The sequence below is a fragment of the Chiloscyllium plagiosum genome, unplaced genomic scaffold, assembly GCF_037043375.1.
Source record: "Chiloscyllium plagiosum isolate Xiang-an unplaced genomic scaffold, Cpla_swu_hap1 HiC_scaffold_53Y, whole genome shotgun sequence".
NCBI lineage: Eukaryota > Metazoa > Chordata > Chondrichthyes > Orectolobiformes > Hemiscylliidae > Chiloscyllium > Chiloscyllium plagiosum.
Genome location: NW_028270192.1, coordinates 513,358 through 540,706, shown reverse-complemented (window position 1 = coordinate 540,706; position 27,349 = coordinate 513,358).

Genomic DNA, 27,349 nt, shown 5'->3' with positions numbered 1-27,349 from the left:
GGTCTGAGGCGGAATGTGAAAATAGACCCAGAGGTAGGCCAGTGAGTACACGTGAGCAGACATTCAAAAAGATATCCCAAACCGCTCAGTAATTAATATTTCTGTTCAAAAAGAAGAACTCGATAAGAAGATGGAGCACCCATGGTTGACCAAGGCTCTCAAGGATACAATTGATGATCATTAGTGGAGAGCCAGATTTAGGACATTTATTTCAGGGACCAGAAGCAGATGCTAGGCATGAATTTCAGCTGTGCTTCCTGAATTCCCCCAGAAACTGGTGCCATTGCTGCTCCATCCTCTTCCCTGCTGGTGTCCCCTTCGTGATTCTAGGTTCTTCCTCACAAGTTATAGAGTACAGTCTCTTACATTATGGTCCCTCCCCACTTCACCTGAAACTCTTTGATCAAGACTACCTATTCTGCAGTAGCATCAAGCTGCGTGTAGTGCTGCCACTTTGCCTTTGGTCTCAATGCGGCTCGGCCTCTCCATTCATGCTGTTTTACACCTCCCACCCGTCTCACTCGGAAAGTTTCCTTCTTTCAGTAAACCTCTCCCCCTTTGCACTGAATTCACACTCTGATCCAAATTGCAAAAGGTATAGTCGGCCTTCACCTCAATCTGCTCAAGGCAACTGCACGCTGACCGTGTGGTATAAGAATTCCCCTCCTTACATTGTTCAGGCCAGTGAGGCGCTTTCACTGTAGAGACCATCACCCCATTTTGGGCAAAGCAATTCAGGTGTTTGACCTCTTATTGGTACTCGTAACAGTTTCCTGCTGCCTTAGTATTATAACTTGGAGAAAAAACAAATCACATTATGAAGCTTGGGCTGAATGTTATTTAGAGAGAGAATGAGGTCTGCAGATGCTGGAGATCAGTAATGGAAATGTGTTGCTGGAGAAGCGCAGCAGGTCAGGCAGCATCTAGGGAACAGGAGAATCGACGTTTCGGGCATTAGCCCTTCCTGAAGAAGGGATAATGCCCGAAACGTCGATTCTCCTGTTCCCTAGATGCTGCCTGACCCGCTGCGCTTCTCCAGCAACACATTTCCATCTCTGAATGTTATTTACCTGTCATATGAATACTGTTTCATATCTTCAGTGTTTATCTTTAAATGCTTGTTCGTAACATTAGTGTCAGATAGCGTGTCGGAGGTTGAGGGATGACATTGTAGAAGTTTATAAATTAATGAGAGGTATGAATAGAGTGATCAGCCACGGTCTTTTCCACGGGATGGGGGAGTTCAACCATAGAAGGCATAGGTTTAAGGTGAAAGAGGGAAGATTTGAAAAGGACGAAGGGCAATGTTTCCACACAGAGGGTGATGTGTGCATATGGAATGAGCTGTCAGAGGAATACTGGGAGATGCAAGTACAGCTACAACATTTAAAACTCATGAGGACAAACATATGAATGGGAAAAATTTAGAGGCATATGGACAAAATGCAATCAGATGGGATTGGTTTATTTTGGAAAACCTGGTCAGCATGGACAAGTTAGACCAAATGGTCTATTTGTGCACGATAAGACTGTATGAATCTAGAAAACGAGGAAACGGGAGAAACGACATGATTTAATAAATTGGCAAGAAATAGAAAAACAAGCAGCACGAGCTTTTCCGAGCATATAAAAAAAGTTCAAGATGAGTGTGTGACCTTAGGTGAAATTAAGTCAGGATAGAATATTGAGGATACTTGGAGTATGTGACTGAAGAATTGGCTGCAGGGAGCAGACAGATAATTAACACCCATGTTTTACATCTTTCCTCACAGGGGAAGGGACAGTAAGTATTTCAATGATGTAAACAAAATGGTAATAGGAGGGAAGTTCCTGAACCGTGTCTAACAAAAGGAACAAGGATTTTTCGAAATGGTAAGAGTAAGAGTAGATAGGCCAGCAGTAATTCACAGCTGGTTTTAAAAGAAATGGTCACAGCCTTGGGGTCATTGCTCCCTCTCTATCAGATATTAGTTCTGCTGTTTGTTAATGTAAGCAGTAAGTGCGGTAGCTTGAATGGGTTGTCATCAGGTTTAGGTACACATGGTCCTGACCGTGGCAGGTTCACCCACACTCATCACTGAAGCGGAGATCGGCTTCATGGTAATGGTAGACTGAGAGATTATATTGTGGTTTAATATAATTCTGCTGCTGCGGCTACTACAGCTGCTATGATGTGCAGCATCACAAGAATGCCCAGGTTGGAGCTGCAATATCTGCAATACAATTCCCTTGCCTATCCTCATTCGCACGGGGACCCAGTCACCATTCTCCCCTGTACACAGTGGCCTATCCAGGTTTCTGATGTGGGGATGCTTCATTTTCTAAAAAAATTATCATCCTTTTTGAGTATCTTCAGGATGCCATGCCTCCAATTTCTCACATTCCTCAAAAGCATTTAACGTTTTCACCTCCAGTAATGCCATCTTTTCTTTAAAGCGACTGCGCTTCCCTGTTTCTCTCCATGACAATGATTAAGAGGTCTGTAGTGTCGGTGATGACAGTCTTATGTAGTTTCAGAACAAATGAATTTGTATACCTTGCTTTATCATTCACTTCCCGGTGTATGGCGCTCCATGTTGGACAGGGGTGTGAGCAGCTTTGACACACATGCTTGAAATTTGTTCAAAACCAGAAATTGCTGAAGACAGTGACAAGTCTGGCAGCACCTGTGGAGTGAAAGCAGAATTAATCTTTCGGGTTCTGTGACTGATCCTCAAAGCACCCAGTAAGTCCAACAATTTTCGTTTTTATTTCAGATTTCCTGTATCCAATGATCTTTTCTATATTGAAAATGTATTCTGTAACTTTTCATTTTTGAAGGAACCCAGGGGTCTGGCAACATCCGCAGAGACAGAGAAACAATGTTAATGTTTCAAGTCCAGTGTAAATCTTCTTCAGACGTGTAAAGGATTGGAAAGTGAGCGCTTTAGTATCTTGGCAAGGGTGGGAAAGAGTGTTTGGAGGTCCATTGTGAAATACAAATGGGCTTAAAATTGTGGTGAAAGAGACAAAGATAGAAAATGGGTGTAAATTAATGTGTAAATATTTTTTAAAAAATGATTTTCTCTGTTGAATGGAACAAAACAAGACACGAACTGAGGGAGCCCAGGAGGGAGAGTGTACGGAAAATGGAGAACAGCCATAATGGGTTCAGGCTGTGAAGTTATGGAATTGAATATTAACTCCTACAAACTGTAACGTACCAAAGTGTAAAGTGAGGTGTTACTCGAGCTTGGGTTGCGCTTCATTGGAACATTGCAGGAACATGCATTTTCTTAGAATCCCGACAGTGTGGAAACTGGCCCTTCAGCCTAACAAGGTTTATACTGACCCTCCAAAGAGCATGCAAACCAATCCCATTCTCTACTCTAATACTATACACAGACTCTTGACTATTGCATCTAACATCAACATCGGCAATTCAGCATGGCCACTTCCCGTAACCTGCACAACTTTGAACAGTGACAAGAAACTAGAATACCCAGAGGAAATCGAACCCAGTGCCCTGATGCTGTGAGGCAGCAGTGCAAACCACTGATCCACTATGCCATCCAGGACCGAACAATTATAAGGCCACAACTCTATACGAGCAGAAATGAAGCCATTCGGACCATCAAGTCTACTCCGCCATTCGATCACCACTGACATATTTTCAACCCCATTTTCCAGCTTCCTCTCAATAATATTTGATCCTCTTGTCAATCAAAACTTATCTGAGTCTGTTTTAAATATCCTAAGTAGAACGTAAATCATAGAACAGCCCAGCACAGAACAGGCCCTTTGGGCCACGATGTTGTCCCGAGATTTAATCCTAATGTAAAATGCAGTAATTTAACCTACTCACCCCTCAACTCACTGCTAGCCATGTGCATGATCAATAGTCGCTTAAATGTCCCCAATGACTTTGCTTTCACCATCACAGCTGGCAATGCATTCCATGCATTCACAAGTCTCTGCATAAAGAACCTACCTCTGACGTCTCCCTTTTACCTTCCTCGTAATATTTTCAAACTATGACTTGTCGTACTAGTCACTCCTACCCTGGGGAAAAATCTCTGGGTATTGACACTATCTATTCCTCTCATTATTTTGTACACCTCGATCAGCTCTCCTCTCTCTTATCCTGTCTCCAGAGAGAAAGATCCAAGCTCGTTCAACCTTTCTTCATAAAGCTAGCCCTCCAATGCAGGCAGCATCCTGGTAAACCTTCTTTGCAAACTCTCTAAAGCCTCTGAGCTTTCCAATAGTAGGGCGTCCACAACTGGACGCAATATTCCAAGTGTGGTCTCACCAGGACTTGTAGAGCTGCAGAAAAACCTCACGGCTCTTAAACTAGATCCCCCTATTAATGAAAGCCAAAACACCATATGCTTTCTTGACACCCTATCCACTTGGGTGGCAACTTTGAGGGATCTATGCACTTGCGCACCCAGATCCCTCTGTTCCTCCACACTGCCAAGAATCCTGTCTTCAATACTATATTCAGGTTTCGAATTTGACATTCGAAAATGCATTACTTTGCATTTATCCAGGTTGAACTCCATCTGTCAGGTCTCAGCCCAGCTCTGCATCCTGTCTATGTCGCGCTGCAGCCTACAATATTCCTCTATACTATCGACATCACCTCCAACTTTTGTGTCATCAGCAAAGTTACTAACACACACCATAACCTCCTCATCCAAGTCATTTGTAAAAACTACAAAGAGTAGAGGCCCAAGGACACAGCCCTGTGGGTTCCCGCTCAACAATGTCCTCCAAGCAGAATACTTTCCATCTACAACCACTGTCTGTCTTCTGCCAACCAGCCAATTCTGAATCCAGATAACCAAATCTCCTTGTATTCCATATTTCCTGATTTTATGAATGACCCTCCCATGGGGAACCCTATCAAATATCTTTCTGAGGTCCACATGCGCCACATCCACTGTTTGACCACCGTCGACCTGTCTTTACACCTCCTCAAAGAAATCAATACGATTTGTGCGGCATTGCCTGCCCTTCATGAAGCCATGCTGACTGCCTTTAATCACACTATGCTTTGCCAAATAGTCATAAATCCTATCCCTCTGAATTTTTTCCAAACTTTGCTGACCGCAGACGTAAGACTGAATCGTCTCTAATTGCCAGGGATTTCCCTATTACCCTTCTTGAAATAAGGAACAACATTTGCCTCCTTACAATCCTTAGGTACGACCCATGTGAAGAGTGAGAAGGCAAATATCCTCACCAGCGGTTTAGCAACCGCCTTTCTTGCTTCCTGTAGCAGTCTCGGATAAATCTAGTTTGGCCCTGGGGATGTATCTTAATGTTTTCCAACTTCATCAACTTCATCAATCTTGACCTGGTCATGACTTATCTGGCCCAGCTCCTCTAAGTTTCATTTACAACAAGTTCACGTTCCTTGGTGAAAATCGAAACAAAAAATTCATTTCGGGATCCCCTATCTGCTTAGACTCCACGCATAAGTTCCCTACGCTAATCCTGGTCGGTCCTACCTTCTCCCTGATTATTATTTTTTTTCCTCAAGTATGAGAAAAATGCCTTTCGATTCTCCCTAACCCTTCCTATCAAGCCTTTTTCGTGCCCCATCATGGCTCGCCTCAGTCCTTTTCTGAGCTCCTTTCTAGTCAGTCTGTAATCCTCTGAAGCTGTGCTAGATCCTTGCTTCCTTCATCTTACGTAATCTGCCTGCTTCCTTTTTACGAGACGTTCCTCTGTTCTCGTCATCCAAGGTTCCTTAATCTTGCCCCTTCTTACCTGTCTCAGAAGAACAAATTTGTGCATAACTCCCAACAACTGCTCGTTAAACAGTCTCCACATGTCTGCTGTGCCCTTTCTGTGGATCAATTGCTCCCAGACTGTACTTCCCACCTCCTGTCTGATAGCATCATAATTTCCTTTTCCGCAGTTAAATATCTTCCCTCGGAAATATTCACTCTCGCAGACGATGCTACATTTGACGCAGTTGTGATCACTTTCGCCAAAGTGCTCTCCCACCATTAATTCTGACACCTGACCTGACTCGTTGCCGAGCACCAAATGCAAAATAGCCTCTCCTCTCAATGGTCCGTCCACATACTGAGTAAGGAAACCGTCTTGAACACACCAGACAAAAACGGCTACGTCCACACCATCTGCACTTAGGAGGTTCCAGTCGATATTGGAAATATTGAAATCACCCATAACTATAACCGTGCTACTTTTGCATTTTTCCAGAATCTGCCCGCCTATGGGATCTTCAGTCTCTCTACTGTTATTAGTGTTCTCAGAAAACCCACAAATGCGGTGACTGTTCCCTTTCTGTTCCTAACTTGCACCCCATATTGACTCAGTAGACAAACCTTCCTCAACAACCTTCATTTATGTAGCTCTGACGCACTCTCTGATTAACAATTCTCCACCTCCTCCTCATTTTCCAGCCATCTGTTCTTTTTTTCGATTAGATTAGATTACTTACAGTGTGGAAACAGGCCCAACAAGTCCACACCAACACTCCATAGAGCAACCCACCCAAATGCATTCCCCTACATTTCCGCCTTCATCTAACACGACGGACAATTTAGCATGGCCAATTCACCTAATCTACACATGTTTGGATTATGGGAGGAAACCGGAGCACCGGAGGAAATCCACAGGGAAAGTTTGCAAAATCCGCACTGGCAGTTCTCTGACGTGGGAATTGAACCCGGTTCTCTGGCGCTGTGCGAGCCATTGTGCCACCGTGCTGAGCCGAAACACTTTTAAATGTTCTAACCCCTGGGAAATCAAGCAGCCATCCCTGCCCCTGTGAAACCTTTGTCTCCATTATGGCCACGACATCGTTACCCCAAGTATTGATCCATGCTCGAAGTTCGTCATTCTTATTTCGGACCGTCCTTGGATTAAAGCAGACGCACTTTAACCGATCCCTTTGTTTCATCGCGTGAGAAACCTTCCTGATAGATTCAATATATCCCGTCATTTTCCCGGCTGCACCTCACCCACTCTCAGACATGTGGTCTTATTCCAACCCCCCCGCCAAACTAGTTTAAACCGACCAGAATCCCACGAGCAAACCTCACAAACAGGCCATTTGTGCCCCTCCAGTTCAGGTGCAACCCGTCCTTCATGTACAGGTCCCACCTTACCCAGAAGGTATCTCGATGGTTTAGGTATCTGAAGTCCTCCCTCCTGCACCAGCCTCGCTGCCACGTTTAAAGCTACATTCGCTGACTGTTCCTCATCTAACGAGCTCGTGGCACTGGTAGCAAACCTGAGATCACTTCTCTGCTCGTCCTGCTCTTCGGCTTCTAATCTAACTCTCTGTAGTCACTTTTCAGATACTCAGTCCCTTTCCTGGCTATATCGTTGGTGCCAAATGATTTGGTTTCCACAGCCTTCTGTGATAAGGAATTCCACAATTTCACCACTCTCTGGCAAAACACGTTTCATCTTATCTCCGTTCTAATGGGTTTCCCTTTGCTTTAAGCCTGTGGCCTCCTGCTAGTGCAAACGTCCTGCCAGTTTTGTCTGTATCCAGGTCATTCAGTATTCTGTAAGTTTCAATTGGATCCTCTCCTTATTTTTCTAATCTTCACCGAGTATAAACCCAGGGTCCTCCAACGTTCCTCATGTGTTAAGCTTTTCATTTCTGCTGAACCTTCTCTTGACACACTTCAAGGCTAATACAATCTTCCTGAGGTATGAGGCACAAAATACTGGAAATATGGCCTGACCAGAGCCTTAGAAAGCCTCAGAATCCCCATCATTATATCCTACTCCTCTCAAGATGATTTGCAACATTGTATCTGCCTTCTTAACTACTGACTCAACCTGTAAGTTTATCTAAGGTGAATCCTGGGCTTGGAATCCCAAGTCCCTTTGTCAATCAGATTTCTGATTTTTTTCCCATTTAGTAAATAGGCCATGCCTGTATTCTTCACACCAAAGTGCCTGATCTCACACTCTCCCACATTGTGTTCCATCTGCTACTGCTTTTCCCACTCTCCTAAACTGTCGAAATCTTTCTGCAGGCTCCCTGCCTCCTCAATACTACATGCCCCTCCAACTATCTTTGCATCATCTGCAAACGTAGTGAGAATGCCTTCTGTCCCACCAAACATATCATTAACGTAGAAAGTGAAATGTTGTGGTCACAACGCTGACTCTTGTGGAACACTGCTAATCACCGGCTGCTATCCTGAGAGGGACAATTTTATTCACTATGCCTCCTGCCAGAAAGCCAACCTTTTATCCATGCAAGCACTTGGCCTGTGAAACCATAGGTCCTTATCTTACTCGGCAGCCTCCTGTTCGATACCATATCAGAGGCTTTCTGGAAGTTCAGACAGGTAATTTTCTCTGGTTCAACGCGTCGTTACCTCCTCAAAGAATTCTAATTATCCTGACAGCAATGTAGGTTATTGAAATGGGGAGCAATCGAAGGAAAGGGTCATTCCTACGGACAGAGTGGAGATGTTCCTCAAAGCAGTTTCTGTTTGGCTCCCTAATGTAAAGGAGACTGCATTGTGAACAGCAATGACAGGAAACTGGATTGAAAGAGTACAACTGAAATGCTGCTTCACCTAAAAAAAGTGTGTTTATGTCCTAGGACAGTGAAGAGGGAAGAGGTGAATGGGAAAATGTTGCTGCTTCTGCATTTACATGGGAAGGTACCATGGGGGTGTGGGAAAGTGTTCGGGGTGATGGAGCATGCCACAGAAGGAACAGTCTTTGTAAAATGCTGACACTGGATGGAAGGGGAAGATGTATTTGATGGCGCTGTCCTGCTGTAGCCGGAGGACGATTCGGTGAATGTGGATTCTAGTGCAGTAGGAAATGAGGGCATGGGGAGATTTATCATTGTTCTGGGAAGGAGGGGATGGAGTGAGTGCAGAAGTAAGTGAGACGGGACAGTCATAGCTGAAGGCTCAGTAGATCAGAGTGAGGGGGATTCTCGTTTGAGAGAAAAGGATGTCACATAGGAAGCTTCCGACTGGAATGTGGCATCATCGAACAGAAATCACAGAACCAGAAAATCTGAGAGAATGGAGTCACTCTCCATGAGTTCAGCCTCATACACAGGTTCGCCCTGAAAGACTGAAAAGAGTCAGGTATTTCAAATGCAGATTTATGTAATATATCTGGTCAAATACGGAGTGTGAAAATAGACACAGGTGAAGGTCAGCAGATGTGTGGGGGTGGGGGTGCATGTAAGCAGGTACTGCTTAATAACACCCAGCTATTATTGACTCTGGTCAAACAGAAGATGATATGAAAATATGAAGATGAACCACCCATGATGCACAAAAGCTGTGAAGGATACGAATCAATCACAAACTAAAGAATTCAAATTGGTGAGTTCTAGCGTCGGCCACATTTGGGAAGTTTACTCTTGGAACCAGAAGCAGATTGTATAAAACAAAATACAAAGAAAAATATTCCAAAACTTGCAAGAAATACGAAAAAGAAAGTGACCACGAGAGTTTTCCCATATCGAATAAAAAACGTTCATGATGTATGTGTGACCCTTCGAAGAAAGGCAGAAAAGAAATTGTGGGACACCTGGAGGATGTAAATGGGGAACTGCTTTAAGGAACAGGCAGAGAATTTAAAACAGAATTTTACATCTTTTCTCTCAGGGGAAGGCACAAAGAGTTTTCATATTATAAACAAAATTGTAGTCAGATGAAAGTTTTTGCACTATCTCCAACAAAACGACCAAGGCTTTTCTAAAACAGAAAAGACCAAGGGTAAACAGCTGATCAGCAATTCATAGCTGGTTTTAATAGAAGTGGTTACAGAGTGACTGGTGGCACTGTGTGAAATATTCGATAACTCTCGGGATTACTGGAGTGTTCCAGTAAAACTGGCAGAACTCCAACATGGTGCAGTCTTCAAGAAGAGAGTGAGTCTTCAAGTGTTTAGGTTCTCCCTTTGTCTGAATAGTGGAGCATATTTGAGAGGATTAATGGCCTCATGATGCACTTTCATCCTGAGTGATTTCGAAAAAAGTAAAACTCTGTTCCTTCCTCTGATGTGTTACATACTGGGGGATGAACATTTTGCTAAAGTTGAATTATTTTGAAAATTATCTGAAACATCGTACAAACGACATCATCCAGAGAATTCTTGAAACTGTACTCATTACAACATTTTATAATCATGTGGGCATATTGCATAGGTGAGAGAGAGAGAGCGAGAGAGAGAGAGTGAGAGAGAGAGAGAGAGAAGGTGCTGCATTGCAGTGGAGAGAGTGCTGGAGCCTTTTTCTGGGGAAGGCGTTAACAGGTATACAGTAAGTGTGAGAGAGTAGAGAGAATACGGTGACTGTAATCATGACAGAGAGGGAAAAGCGCTTTTCCAGTATTGCTAGGCTTTTCTTGGACTGCAGATACTGCACTGAGCTGAGTGATGTGCTCAGACCATGCTCGGTGGGTCTCGTGGTGCGGCTCTGTCTGGGAATTAAATAGTCCCTTTCTGTACTAGTCTATTTACCAGGACCTCCGTGCCCCTGTGGTGTAATTTCCCCTTATCGGCCATGCTCAGCAAACTATGCAGGGCAGCTCCAAACTGGGAAAGCTCAACATCAGGAAGGATGTGTTAGCCTTGGTCCAATGGCCTTTAAATGATGTCAGCAGTACCAGGGATCACTGAATATCCAGGGACATCCGGGAGATGGCGTGTACCTCCAGCCAAGATGCGTGGGATAATCGGGCTGGTATTGAATGAGAAGGACACCATGGGGTGGGGTGGATAGTTAATGAGGTGAGTTCGATAAGATAGCACCAGGAAACTAGCTCTGCCTCGTGCAGACAACCACTCAGTCACAGTCAAGGAAAATGGCACTGAGACAAATTATTGTTCGATTCAGCCCAATGAGTCGAAGATTCTGCTGATCCTACTCCCAGTTACAAATCTACAGAACAAATGTTTATCCAAAACTCTCCATCATCGTAACTTACACCAATGTCCTGCTCATCCATCATTCACAGAAACAGTGGCCAATATAGGAAGATGCTATCGAAATGTTTTCAATTCACAATTTTAAACCTCCCATCAGATCCTTCTTTGAAATTCTCTCTCAATCTCCCCCTTTCTTTTAACCAAGCTCTTCCCATTTGTTGGTATTTTATCTGATTCCCCCGCCATCTCTCGCTGGCAGTGAGTTTCACACCCACAGCACTCCTGTGTCATGCCACAATGGGAGATATGGAGCTGCACATCCTGTCACTTTCAGCATGAGCTGCAACTTTCCCCATGCTGGGCAGTAATCCAACACAGTGTTACTGAGCAATGCAGTGATTGGTCTACACAGCTGTGTATGCTGGGAAGGTAACTGCTCCAGGTTAATGGATAAATTCACTGCTATTCGCTGCACAGCTCCCCATGCTGCACAGATATCCAGTCCGTGTGTATAGAACAATGCCTTTTTGTGTTCTGCACAGCGCCCTGTGTTGAACAGATCATCTAGTCCAAGTTTATGGATCTATGCACTGTTAGACCAATAAGTAGTGAACTGGTGAGCTCTAAACAGTGTTCGATCCTGAACGGATCGCTGAGCAGTACACTAGCCTGGTCTACGCAGTACTTCATGCTGAGCAGGTATGTCATCTGAGCTTATACGTGTCCGGGCTGGATCTGAGAGTGGATTGAGTATCTAATATAGTTCCTGACATGATTATCACTCTTCCAGCTCGGCCAATTCCGCTGGTAAATGTAAGATGCTGTGTTGAGGTAGAATTTACTTAGTCAAAATATTCGACATTAAGCAAAACACAAGGTATTCGAAGACTACCAATTAAAAGACAACAAAAGGATGAGGAACTTGCAATAATATAATTCTGTTGGAAAACTTAGCAGAATAATAGTTTATTTAGCAGCTATACAAAAACTGCTCCAATATCGTATCATCCAATAAGCACACAAAGGTCAGAAAAGAAATGCAGGAAACAGATTGGCTGACATGCAGTTCTTCAATCCAAGAGGAAAGAACATCAAAAGACAGTTCCGGAAGAAATCACAGAGACAGTGTATGGCACCTGGGAGAGATTTCCTGCCTTCCAACCCTGCTGAGACTCCAGCAATATCTGGCAAAATGTAAAACTAAGAATCCTGGTTCTGTGAGAGTTTGACCATCACTCCACAGGACCAGGCCGCAGCTGCAAGAACACGAGGAATGGACTGTATCTACATCGTCTATGACTCTCTACGTGTCTCTCAAAAATGCCTAAATCCACCTAAGCCGTTAAATGCTGTACAGAAAAAAGTCAAAATTAAACATTAATAATTAAAACGAAAAGATGCAGCAGGCTTGGTGATCAGACACAAATGGCCTCGGGAGCCCAGCAATTCCTACACTGCCAAAACACAGCAGAATCATCAAGCTGGTGAAGAGAAAGAATTATGTCTCTCCCTCATCTCTGTGTTTACAATTGGAGATGTGCCATGAGCCCAATAATCAGCGATATCAAAATCCCAGCCACACCATTATTGCGTTACATCAGAGTTGTCGTGAATTGGATTAACTGGAGCTGTTTAGTCAGTGACTGTGATTAATATTAGTCTTCCTGAACCTAACTGGGTCAGTGGAGGATTTCCCTCTTCCATAATTAGGGACTTCTTTCAACTTGTTATGCCATAGTATTCAGCGCAGTGTCATCATCAACAAGATTGGGATCAGCAGCAACAGAGAAAGAGAGAGAGATCAGAATCTGAGAACATTAGAATGGTCCAACAATGGATTTTAATTTGAGACCATTGGACTGGAATGTTCCAACAATTGATCAGATTCTGAGAACATTAGACTGGAATGTTACAACAATGGACAGAAGTTTATCCGATGGTCTTTATTGGCTTTCTCAGGATTGGGCATGGTTAGAGTTGCGGATACAAGCCGTGCTTATTATTATTCATGCTGGGTACAATCCCATCCTTGCTATTATTGGTGTTCCTGGTAAGTCTATCTCTGTCAATTCTATAAATGATGCTGAATGTTATTGCTGTTCTGGTTGATTAAATTTAACACATGCATAGGCTTTCAGTCACAAACGCTACTTCCTTCTCATGCATGTCCAAACTACTTAGTCATAAACATCTGAGGAGGAATAAGACTGTTCACAACGTTGAGTCTCCATTGAGCTTGAATTGTTTGTATCTCCATATTCTCTCTGTCATCAAACCTGCAGACGCCCACCTTCATAATATCCCCAATATCCAATTTTGTGTGAGTTATGTTGCTGACTTCGCCATCATCTACCCCTTCATCAACGACAGATTTTATGCCTCCAGTTCTCTTCTGACCTCTCTTCCAGTTACAAAGAGTTTGACCACAAACTTGTTCTTGTCTCTATAGTTACTTCACAACAGGGACTCTTAAACAGAGTAATTAAACTGTGTAATTCAGAGGCACAGTTATGATTCTAAACGCATTGTCTGAAATCCTATCACAGCCGATGACTAAATTTAAATACCAATATCAAAAATAGGAATGAAGCCTAATTTCACTCATGGCAAGCATAAACCATCAGGATTTCTTTCTTATTTTGTTGATAACCTTTGGTAAAGAAACCTAACATTTTTGCCCTGTCTGAACTAAGTGTCACCTCAGATCCTCAACAATGTTGTCAAGGACAGTTAGGATGGACAACAAATACTGTCCTTGCCAGTGGTGCTGGTATCACGCGAAACAACAACAACAAGAAAATGTGGATGCTGGCAATCTGGAATAAAAGTCTCCACAGTCTGAAAGAATATTGGAAAATCTCAGCAGTTATGGCAGTGTGTCGGGAAAAAAAAACAAATAAGGTTTCAAGTTCAGGGAACCTATCAAAACTGAATAGTACTGCGAAATAATATTATTATATCAGGGATGGATGGTAGGGTGAGCGTGAGGTTTGTGTTGAGTGGATGATGTCCAGCAAGAGAGAGAAAGTGAGAGTGAAAGAGAGAGAAATGGAGAGAGAGAGAGAAAAAAAGGAAAAGCAAACAAAAGGATTGCTGATGATGGACTGGAAGGAAAACAGAATGGGAAGTTGTTCTACCATTTCCCCTTTTCACATATTCTGAGTATCATATTTAATATGGGATGTCCCTGCTTACCGTGAGTTATGTTCCCTCTATATCTCGTCTCTGAGTGTGGTGATCAACTCCATCAGCAATACTGATAGTCGCTGCTATATAGAGAAACGGAATGTTCCATTGTCAACTGCTCCTTTGGAGAGAGGAACTGTGACTGTGCGACTGTGTGGAGATGGAAGAGCTTTCCCAGCCAGGAAGAGAAACTGAGGAGCTGAAAAATGTATTGCTGGAGAAGCACAGCAGGTCAGGCAGCATCCAAAGATTAGGAGAATCGACGATGAGAAGAACGCCTCATCTTCCGCCTGGGAACCCTCCAACCACAAGGGATGAATTCCGATTTCTCCAGCTTCCTCATTTCCTCCCCCACCTTGTCTCAATCCCAACACTCAAAATCAGCACCACCTTCCTGACCTGCAATTTTCTTGCTGACCTCTCCGTCCTCACCCCCTCTCCGGCCTATCACCCTCACCTTAACCTCTTTCCACCTATCGCATTTCCAACGCCCCTCCCCCAAGTCCCTCCTCGCATCCTTTTATCTTAGCCTGGTTGGCACACTTTCCTCATCCCTGAAGAAGAGCTCATGCCCGAAACGTCGATTCTGCTGATATTTGGATTCTGCCTGACCTGCTGTGCTTTTCCAGCACCACATTTCTCAGCTCTGATCTCCAGCATCTGCTGTACTCACTTTCTCCTAGAGAAACTGAGGAGACCAAGGCAATTTCAATACTGAATGGATGCATTGTAGGTATGGGGAATTCACTTGCTGCTGTCATCTGGGAAATCAGTGGGGACTCTGTGGATGGTATTCTCAGGATAGTGATGTCAGCTACTGGGTTATTCAGGGAGTCACGATGGTATGGGGACCCCACTCTAAATACTGGGTCCATGATAAACAAATGGAGTTGAGACTACAAAGAAGGGACGCTGTATAAACAGGGAGGAGCGAAGCACTCTCCAATTTCCAGAAACATTTGTCTAAGCTGCACCCATTCAGGTGTAAGGTGTAAAGCCAGCTTGTTTCAAAATTGAGGTGGCCACTGAGCTGTATTTCCTCCTTCAGTATAACCTGTGTTCGCACACCAGTAGCAGGACTGCGCTGACAATCACGATGAATTAAACTGGATTGATTATGGAACTTTGCAGGCAGCAGTGGGTAATATATCCACCATCTCTGAAGAGTAGTCCTCCAATGTATTCACGAATTTACTGAATCCATCTGCCTGCCGAGAGGAATGCATTGGTTCCATCTCCACGGGGGAAAGTACATAAATTAATTTTCAGCGATATTAGGGAACAGAGGGACTGGTAAAAATTGGAAACTGCAGGAAATCAGAATTAATGAAGAGTATATTATTGAAAATCTAATTGAATCGAAGTTTCTTAAGTTGCTGCATCTGATGACCTACATCTCAGAGTAATTGAGATGAGAATAGAGCGAGTGAAATAATTACTGATTATTCTTCAAAGCTAGTTAGATTGTGGAAAGGATCCTGCAGACGGGACAGCAGCTATTGTCAACCTAAATATTTAAAACAGGATGGAGAGGGAAAAAAGAAAACTAAATATTTTTATGTCAGCTGTGAGAATAAAATATTCTAACCTTTTATAAGGAACGTGACGAATAGACACTTGAAGAATAATGATATGATTTGGTACATTCGGCCGAGATTCAGGACAGGGAAATGATCTTTGATAAACCTATTTGTGGAGATTGTCCGTTGTGACATCGACAGTTGAGAATCAATGCGAGTGGAGTATTTGTATTTTTAGAAGACGCTTGACATGTTTGAATACAGGTGAGTGGGGAATGTTAGAGCCCATGGGTAGGTAGGGGTGGAATATATATCACATGGATTAAAATTTGATTAACGGAGATACAAGAAGAATGCTGTTTTACTCTGGACTGAAGGTTTGATGCATGGCAGCAGGAGCCGTGTTTGGGCAATAGCTGTTCATAAGGTATAAAAATTATTCAGATCTGAACAACAAATATAATCATACAGTTATATCTATTAAATGGTAGAGAGGTTGGCGAGTGCTTTTGTTGAAAAGGACCTGTATGTCCTTGGTCATAAGTCACTAACAATTCATACAGGACAGGACGTAAATGATGTGTGGGTCTTCATGAAAAATGATTGAAGTACAAATGTTAGAATATCTTTCCCACTGATCGTGTTTTGTTGAGAGTGTAGATGGTGCATTGTGTAAAGATTTGGTCTGCTTTATAAACAATGATCGCTCTGTCACTGAGAGAGTGCAAAGTAGTTTGACCAGACTAAATACTGGCATGATGTTAGCATGAGGAGAGAGTGCAGTAACTATCTGTTTAATCTGTAGCGCTGTGAGAGAATAAGAAGTGGAAGCTTGATGGGTATGGCCAGAAACTCATTATGTCCCAAACAGCTGAATGGGGTGAAAATGTCATACCTTTCGTTGGATGTTTGATTCACGACAGTTTACATTCATCTGCAGAACCCTCACATCGATTGGCAACGAGGTACAGGCTCTGAATGAACTCTGAACACTTTAATGCACAGTTACTGTGTGACACTGCATTGAATGTCACTTTGTACATAATCCTGACTGCAGCCATATTACCTTCATTGTGAAACAGTAAGTTATTTCCCAATGGCTTCTGACCTCCACGGAGACCATGGGTCTGCCTTCTTGGGGATGGAAAGTAACTTGGAGAATGGCTAAAAAATATTGTCTTCATTCCGACTGCCAGAAAACCATGTTAAAGTAACACATATGTACCATGAGTAATTAAGTCATATGGATCAATTTGGAGCAGTCTGTCCGTGCAGCCCCTGTTCCATTTGTTTGTGATGTTGGAATATCTCTGACATTTTCCTGTTCCTGTGTTAGTGGCTTGACAAGCTCAATAACCTCTTCCTGTTCCTTTGTAAGTGACCCCGGGTGTGAAATGATTCTTTCTGTTCCCATGTACGTTACATGCGGGAGAGAACAGACTCCCTGACTTCCTGTGCTACAGGCAGGAGGGACTGAATGGAGTATCCCTCTTTTTGCCCAGTAGTTTTGATGGGATGAATGGCTTCACCACAATCTTGTGAAACTAGATGGAGCTGCTGAATGAACTCCTCCTTTCACTGTGGAAATGTACTGTGCTGTTACATAAACGTTACCCAGACTTTAACAGCACGATCTTGAATGTTGACCAAGTCTTGTTGCACATGTGCACAACCCGTTTCAAGAGCTGAAGAGGGACAACTTATCCTGAAAATTTTGTAGAATTCAGTGAATTCCTCCTCTTCTGCTGGCACGGTGGCTTAGTAGCTAACACTGCTGCCTCACAGCACCAGGGGCCCAGGTTCGATTCGAGCCTTGTGCAACTGTCTGTGTGGAGTTTGCACATGCCCCACGTCTCTGCATGAGTTTCCTCCAGGTGCTCCGTTTTCCTCCCACAGTCCGAAGATGTGCACACCAGGTGAATTGGCCATACTAAATTGTCCATTACTTTAGGTGCATTAGTCCGACGGAAATGTGTTTGGGTGGGTTACACTTCGGAGGGTCGCTGCGGACTGCTTGGGCCGAAGTGCCGGTTTCCACATTGTAGTGAATCTAATCTGCTCAGTTTGGTCTCAATGGGCTGAATATCCTCCTTCCACACTGTAAGTATTCTATGATGACAAACTGGAGATGCCCGGGCTGAGGAAGCTACGCTGAGGATCTCCTGCAGATGTGCCCCACGGCTAGGATTATTGATGCCCACCAATGATAATCATCTTCCCTTGTGCCGTGAATGACTCCAAACTGTGTAGAGGTCATAATTAATTCTCATTAAGTGTGATTTTGTTCAGGCTCCTTGATGTCATCCTTAGTCAAATCCATCCTTGAGTTCAGGGTCATTCTCTCTTATCTGAGCCCCTGCGTTATCTCTTTTGTTCATATCTATGGGTCATGGTGCAGAAGCAGAGAAGGTTTTCTTCAAACATAGGGTAGTGAATGTCAGGAATTCTCTTACACAGCGAGTTAGGGGAGCTAGATCACTGAAAGGGACCAGTGGTGTCCCGCTGGGAACAGCTCTCTGTTATTATCAAAAATGACTTGGATATGGGTGTTGAAGAGTGGGCTAGTAAGTTTGCCGATTACACAAATGTGGTTGGAGTGATACAGCATATGGAGGACTATTGTAGGTTGCAATGGGACATCGACAGGATGCAGAGGTGGGCTGACAAGTGGCACATGGAGTTCAAACTGAAGTAATTCACCTTGCAAGCTCGAATGTGAATGCAGAATACATGGTGAAAGGCAGGATTCTTGGCAGTGTGGAGAAACAGAGGGATCCAGGTGTCCGTGTCCACAGATCCCTCAAAGTTGCCACCCAAGTTCCTCGGGTTGTTAAGAAAGTGTATGGTGTGTTGGCTTTCAGTTGCAGGGGGATTGAGTTTAAGAGCCGCGAGGTTATGCTGCAGCTCGATAGAGGCCTGCTCAGACCGCACAGGGAATATTGTGTTCAGTTCTGGTCTCCTCATTATAGGAAGGATAATGAAGCTTTCGAGAGTGTAAAGAAGAGATTTACCAGGATGCTGCCTGGACTGGAGGGCAGGTCTTACGAAGAAACCGTGAGGGAGCTAGGGCATTTCTCATTGGAGGAAAAATAGATGAGAGGTAACTTGATAGATGTGTACAAGATGACGAGAGGCAGAGAGAGTGAATAGCCAGAGACATTTTCCCATGGCAGAAATGTCTATCACTTGATGGTATAATTTTAAGGTAATCGGAGGAAGTTTTAGGGGAGATATCAGAGGTAGATTCTTTACACAGAGAGTTGTGGCTGTGTCGAATGCACTACCATCAGTGGTAGTAGAGTCAAATACGTGAGGGAAACTTAAGAGACCCTTGGTTAGGCACATGGAACAAAGTGAATAGAAGCATGTAGGTTAGTCTGATCTTAGAGTAGGATAAATGGCACAACGTAGAATGATGAAGGTACAAACTGCATGCATTCATGTAGAATTCTGAGTTCAAAAATTGCTTGAATTCACGTAAAACTTCTTATCTCACTTTTTAGATTAGAATCAATCTAAACATCATGGCATATTCAGATAACACAGGGGGCCAACACCTTCAACTTTTTGTCTAGCTATCACCATTGCTCACAGCTCACCTGAGAATGCAACTTTTTTCAAAAAATGTTTGTAATTTACACATGAAAGAAGTGAAACTATCATGGTTTTCTAACAAATGAACGGCCACTCAATTTTTCTCTGTATACTTTCAGTTACATCACACTGTAATGTTTTGCTATAAATTCTGTGTTACGATCGAGCCATCCACTATCACCTGATGAAGGAGCGATGCTCCAAAACCTAGTGTGCTTCCAATGATACCTGTTGACTATAACCATGTGCTATGTGATTTCTAACTTTGTACACCTCAGTCCAACACCAGCATCTCCAAATCAGTACTGTTCCTGGTTCTGTGTTCTATGGAAGTGTTCAAGAAGACTTGGACATTAAGGAAGATTTGAGACTTGGGCAGGTCAGCCTTGATCTTAGTGAAGGGCAAGGCAGGCTTGGGATGGGAATGACCTGCCCCTGTTCCTGATGTTCTCCCATTATGTTATTGGAAAGTTAGTAGGTGTTATTTTCCTGGAAGGTTTTTATGGGATGTTGCAATCAGGGAGACCTGTGGATTTTGTGAGCCATCACTGGGTGAGATTTGGGGGCTGTATTCACAGTGAATCTGGCTCTACAACATCATCAACAAATGAAGCACAAGATACAGAGAGGGAAAGCCCTGTCAAGAGAAATGAGCAACCTCTTCCATATCCAGCCTGGGACTTCCAATTACATTTTCCATATCTCTCAAACCGAGTGGGACAGTCTCGAGGGGCCGATTGTTTCCTCTATTTCTGTGCACCATGCCATAACAATAAGTGGACTCTAACTGCTCCTGTCTAGCAGGTTAGAGAGGTTGAATTGGACACAGAAACATGAGATTGAGGAGCAGGAGTGTGTCATTAGAGAACTTGAGCCTTATCCACCAGGCATTAAGATCGTGGCTGATCAGGTTGTGGTCTCAGCCTGATCGTCCTGTCTGTGTCCATTTATCCGTGACTCACTTTTCTGCCAAATCTTTAATTAACTCAACTGTGAATACTTGTAATCAGAGAGCCACCACAAACTTCCGGGAAAGAGAATTCCCTTTCGAATGGCCCTTTTAGAAATCTTCCTCATCCCGCTGTGAGAATAAGAGAATCATACAGCGTGGAAACAAATCCTTTTGTCCAATTTGTCCACGCCAATCAGGCATCTTAATCAGATCTCGTCCCACTTGCCAGCATTTGGCCCATATCCCATGATCTATTCCTATTTATGTACCTATCCAGTTACATTTTAAACGTGTAATTGTACCCACTTTGTTCACTTCCTCTGACAGTACACCCACCAGCCTCTGTATGAAAAGGTTTCTCCTCAGGTCCCTTCTTAGTCTTTGCCCTGTCACCATCACCCTATGCCGTCTAGTTCTGAACGCACCTACTCTGGGAAAAGGATTTTGCCCATTCAGACTATCCATCCCCCTCTGGACTTTTTAAAACCTCAGACATGTCAACATTCAAGCTCTGACAGTCCAGGGGGAAAAGTCTCAACCTGTTCCTCATCTCCCTGTAGCTCAAACCCTCAGGTTCCAGAAAATCCTTGTAAATCTTTTCTGCACCCTTTCAAGCTTAACAACATCCATCCTTTAATAGAGTCAACTGGTATGTACGCAGTTTTCTTAAAGTGGCCTCATCTACATCCTGTATAAGTGCAACACGCTTCTTCAACTCCTATTCTCAATGTTCTGACTGATTAAGGCAAGCATGTCAACCACGTTCCTCACTACTCTACCGACCTAAACTCCACTTACAAGGAACTGTGAATCTTCACCCGCAGTTCTCTTTGTTAAGCAACCTTCCCCAGGGCACTACCCCGCTTTAAATTACCAAAATGTAAAACCTCACAATATCTAAACTAAACTCCATCTGCCAGTCCTTGGCTCATTGAGATCAAGAATCACGTTATATGCTGAGATAATCTTCTTCACTGTCCACTGAACGAATTTGGTGATGTTATCCATAAACGTCCTAACCATGCCTCCGATAATCATATCAAAGTTGTTTATATCCGGGAAACAAAGGCTGGGTCCATTCCCCCTATCCATGTAAACTACTATAAAACGACTCTCCTGTGCTCTCAAGAAAAAAGTTCTCGCTTGTCCAACCTCTCCCTATAATTCACACTGTTGAGACCTGGCAATAGCTTTGTAAATTTCGTCTGCACACATTCCAAATTAAAAACATCGTTCAGATCGCAATGTGACAAAAACTGAACACAGCACGACGAGTGCAGCCTCACCAACATCCTGTATTTCTGCAACGTAACTTCCCAACTGCTCTCCTCCATGTTCTGACCGATGCTTGCTCGTGTGTGGTAAAAGCCTCCTTCATTGCCATATCTACCTATGACCCCACTTTCAGAGAACGGTGGACCTAAACTCCATGGTCCCTCTGCTCAACTACACTCGTTAAGGTCCTTCCAATCACCATCAAACTCCTACCTTGCTCTAACTTTGCCAAAATAATCCTTGGCCCACTTCTCCAGTTTGATCAAGGTCCTGCTGCAATCTCTGATATACTTCCTCACTGTCCACGATATCTCCTATTTTAGTGCCATCTTCAAGTTTCCTAACCATGCCTTGTACATTCTAAAGAATATCATTGATACAGATAACAACAGCAACGGGCCCAGCAGCGACCCCTGAGGCACTTCATGTGTCACAGGCCTCCAGTCCGAGAGTATTCTTCCACTATTACCCTCTGATTACTACCATCAAGCGAATTGTGTATCCAATTTGCCAGCTCCCACTGGATTCCATGAGATTCTAACCTTCCAGACCAGCCTATCAATGGCAACCTTGTCAAAGTCCTTACTGAAAACCACACAGTCTACCGCCCTACCCTCACCAACATTCCTGGTCACTTCAGCAATGAACCTCAAACAAATTCAAGAGGCATGATCTCCCACTCACAAAGCCATGCAATCTTTCCAGTCTAAAAACAACTATTAATAATAATTATTAAAATTAATAATATCAAACTAATAAATAATAATAAGATGACACTTTCAGTGGAGAATAAATTATCCATGGTATATGATATTGGAACGTGCATCCTGGGTGAAGGGCAGAATAGATTTTGTACCTGTGTCATTGAACTGTGTTGAAAAAAGCAAGGGTGGCATGGTGGTTCAGTGGCTAGCACTGCTGCCTCATAATGCCATGGATTCGGGTTTGGTTCCAGCTTCGGGTGACTCTCTGAGTGGAGTTTGCACATTCTCCCTGTGTTTGTGTGTGTTTCCTCTGGGTGCTCCATTTTCATTCCACAATCCAAAGATGTATAGGTCAGGTGAATTGGCCATGCTAAGGTACCCATAGTGTTATGTGCATTCGTCAGGGGTAAATATAGGTTGGGGAATGGGACTGGGTGAGTTACTGTTTGGACGGTCGGTGTGGTCTTGTTGTGCCAGACGGCCTGTTTCCATACTGTAGAGAATCTGTCAAAAAAACTATTTCTAAACAAATTTATCTTTCCAAATGCATGTACATCTCAGCCCCCAGAGTCTTCTCAAGTAACCTACGTACTACAAATGTTATACTTCCTGGTCTATCGATCTCAGATTTTTCTTTACTTCCCTTCTTGAATAATGGCACAACATTTGCTAATCTCCAATATTCAGGAACCTAAACTGTAGCTAACTGTAACAAAAATATCAACCAGGGTCCCGGTAGGTTGTTCTGTAGCCACTTGCAGTATTCTTGGATGCATCTGTTTAGGAGCAGGAGATTTTTCCACCTTCATACATTTTAATGCATCCAACACGTCCTCTCCCATGATATTGACTCACTCCAAGATAACACTACGACCTTTGTTAACCTCCCAAGTCTTCGTGTATTTCTCCACGGTAAAGACAGAGGAGAAATATTCATTGAGAATCGAGCAAATCTACGGTTCTAGACATGCATGTCCATTTTGGACTTTGAGGGTTCATATTCTCATTTAGTTATTCTTTTTACTTTAACATACTTAATGAACCTCTTTGATTCACCCTAATATTCTCAGCCAAAGCGATCTTGTGCCCCCTTTTCGCCCTCCTGATTTCCTTCTACAGTAAACTACTGTATCTCCTGTACACCTCCTGGTACTCCCTGGATCCCATCTGCCTGGACCTGAGCCACGCCTCCTTTTGGCTGCTCAAAGCCTCAATATCTCCTGACATCCGAGGTTTCCTCTGCCTGCCAACCTTGCCTTTTACCCTCACAGTAACATATAGACCTTGAACTGTAGACATTTCACTTTTAAAGGCCTTCCACTTGCAAGAGGTCCCTTTGCCTGCAAACAAACTCCTCCAACCAACCCCTACGAGCTCCTGTCTAATTCCATCAAAATTCGCCTTGACCCAAGTTTGAAATTGAACATGTGGAGCAGTTTTTTCCTTGTCCATGACTGTTTAAAAATTAATAAAACTGTGGTCACTGGTCCCAGAGTGCTCCCCCGCTGTCACCTCAATCGCCTGCCCTGCCCTAGATCTTAGAATAGGTCAAGTTTCGTCCCTTCCCGAGTTGCACTCTCTACATACTGCTTGAGGAAACTATTCGGAACACACTTAATAAATACACCCCATCTCAGTCCTTAATTCTCTGTCATTCCAAGTCTATGTTACGAAAATTAAAATCTCCTACTAATGCAATCCTAATGGCCTTGCAAGTCTCCCCAGTCTGTCTACATATTTTTGTTCCCCTAATTCCTCGTTTACTATTTGGGGGCCTATAGTTCAATCCAAATCCTATCACCATTCCCTTCTTATTCATTAGCTCCCCAGACAATTCCTCACATGATGATCCATCAGATATTTTATGTCTGTTTACTGCTGTGATACTCGCCTTAATCAAAAATGAAACTCCCCGTCCCCTCTTTCCACCATCTCTCTCCCGCATAAAGCAGCTGTACCGTCCTGCATTAAGCTGCCGGTGTTTCTCTCCCTTAGCCATGTTTCTGTAATGGCAATAATATCCCAGTCCCACGCACCAATCCATGCCCTGAGTTCATCGGCCTTACCTGGCAGCCATCTTGCATTGAAATAGTTGCAATTTAATCCAACAGGCATTCCTTGCTCCCTGTCGTTGACTCGTCTGACCTGTCTCTTCATTTTACTGTTTCTGATTCCTGTATCTCCTTCCAGCCTCGCACTGCCTCCCTGCTGTTGAGGATCCCAGCACTCCCCAACCCAGCTAATCTTGTTGAAAGCCTTCCTTGCAGCAGTTGCAAACCTGCCTGCCAGCATATTGGTCCCCTTCCAGCTCAGGTACAACCCGTCCTTCCTGAACACGTCATCTTGCCCCACAAAAGATCCCAGTAATCCAAAAATCTCTGCGCCGTTCACCAATTCTTTAGCCACCCCTTCATCTGCCATATCCTCCTATTCTTACCCTCACTCGCACGGAGAATTGGAAGTAAACTGGATATTACCACTCTCTTTTATCATTTTCCCTAGCTCTCTACAATCACACTGCAGGATGTCATCACTATTTCTACTTGCGTCACTCTGTCCTTTGTACCAATGTGCACAATGACATCTGGCTGCTTCCCGCCCACTCCCCCCCCCCCCCCGCCCACCCCACCCCCTGTGAGCACGTTCTGCAGCCACTCTGACACAAGCTGGACCCTGGCATGTGGGAGGTTACACAACATTCCGGATTCCCATTTGTAGCCACAGAATCTCCTGTCTGTTCCCCTCACTATCGAGTCGGATAATTACTTCTGTCGTTATTCTGCTTGCACAGCCTTCTGACAATGGGATTTCTTCATGAAACAGTTGAATTTGGCTGAATTGTTTTGCTTCAGCCAATGGGGAGATTCCAATGAATCCTCATCAGGAATCCTCAATTAGTGGGAAAGACGACTGGGCTTTTGTTCACTCCCACACATTGCTGTGATGAGCGATAGGGAAACAGAAAGGGAGCAATAGAATGTTTCTCAACAGGTAGGCTACATTTTCCATCTGTAAGTTAAATCAGTCACGTTATCAGTCCCACACTGGACTCTGTGAGCTCTTCTTGAACATTGTCCGAACTATATGACTGCATCACATTCTCGACTCCAGGTCAGTGTGTTATTGCAGAATCAATTCATTAACAATAAATGGTCATAATTGTTTTGAAGACGTGTTAATATGTGCTTGCATAATGTAAAAGTAAGCGTTTCATGTCTTCACAATATCTATGTTAAAATGGATATTCTTAAACATATACAGTAATTGCTGGAAAAGCTCAGCTTGTCTGTCAGCATGTAGGAACTGAATTCAGAGTTTAATTTTTCGGTCCAATGACCTTTCCTTTGAACCTGACTTATTCTTAAAGTATTTTCCCAGTTTTATTCTCCCACACAAGAAGAAATATCCACCCGGTATTCACCAACTACACTCTTCTCAACGTCTTATATGATCAATAAAACATCCCTCATTCTCAGGCCGAACTGTTAATTCTTCACAACGTAATGCCTTCATCCCAAGAATGAGTAAAGAGAAACATATCTGAAACGTTTCGAAAGCAATTTTGTTTTTTTTTTCAGTTTAGGCAGTTGTAACTACACATAATACAACAGATGAAATCTCAATAATGCCCTGTACTGATGCAGAAAACATCGGTCAGATCATACCCAACACCCCTTGCACGAAACAGGATCATGACATTTACCTTCCAAATCACTTGCTACATCTTCAGGTTACTTTGATGTGATTCATGTACTAAGACACACAAATCCCTCTGTAACACTGAGTTCTGCATTCTCCTTGCATTTAAATAAATTTCTGCTGTTCCGTCTTTTCCACAAAACAGAAAGTTTCCATCACATGTATATTGTACTGTTTATTTTTACTGAAACTTTGCTCACAGCCATCCTCTGTCTGTATGCAATTGCTTGTTGCTGTGTCCTCCCCCAGTCTGTGTCCCATTGCAGACGTTCTGCACTCCCATTGTGTCCCATGGCAGAAGCACTGCCCTCCTCCATCTGTATCCCATTGCCGATGCTCTGCCTCCCCGTCTGGATCCAATAGCAGACCCTCTTCCCTCCCGTTGTCTGTATCCCATAGCAGACGCTCTGACTCCCCTGCCTGTATCCCGTTGCAGACCCTCTTCCCTCCCGCTGTCTGTATCCCATAGCAGACGCTCTGCCCTTTCCCTGTCTGTATCCCATTGCAAAGGTGCATCCCTCCCCAGTCTGTCTCCCATCGCAGACGTCCTTCACTCCCCCTGTCTGAATCCTATTGCAGATACTCTGCCGTCCCCCTGATGGTGTCCAATTGCAGGTGATCAGTCCTTCACCTGTCTATAGTCCATTGCAGACGCACTGCCCTCCCCGTCTGTATCCCATTGCAGACGCTCTGACCTCCCCTGTCTGTACCCATTGCAGACGCTCTGACCTCCCCTGTCTGTATCCCATTGCAGGTGATCAGTCCTTCACCTGTCTATAGTCCATTGCAGACGCACTGCCCTCCCCGTCTGTATCCCATTGCAGACGCTCTGACCTCCCCGTCTGTATCCCATTGCAGACGCTCTGACCTCCCCTGTCTGTACCCATTGCAGACGCTCTGACCTCCCCTGTCTGTATCCCATTGCAGACGCTCTGACCTCCCCGTCTGTATCCCATTGCAGACGCTCTGCCGTCCCCTGTCTGTGTCCCATTGCAGACGCACTGCCCTCCCCGTCTGTATCCCATTGCAGACGCTCTGACCTCCCCTGTCTGTATCCCATTTCAAACGCTCTGCCCTCCCCGTCTGTATCACATTGCAGACGCTCTGACCTCCCCTGTCTGCATCCCATTGCAGACGCTCTGACCTCTCCTGTCTGTATCGCATTGCAGACGCCCTGCCCTCCCCCTGTCTGTATCCCATTGCAGACGTTCTGCCCTCCCCCCGTCTGTATCCAATTGCAGGTGATCAGTCCTTCACCTGTCTATAGTCCATTGCAGACGCCCTGCCCTCCCCCTGTCTGCATCCCATTGCAGACTCTCTGACCTCCACCGTCTGTATCCCATTGCAGACGCTCTGTCTCCATTTGACATCTTATTGAATGATTATCCTGGTGCATGAGCAAACTGAGCTCCATCCAATTTATCCGGTTCATTAGAATAGATTGCAATTTGTTGATGAGCTCACATTGACCCCTGAAGAATTCCACTCGTTACAGCTTTCCAAACACAAAATGGGTAATGATCTCTACTCTGTAT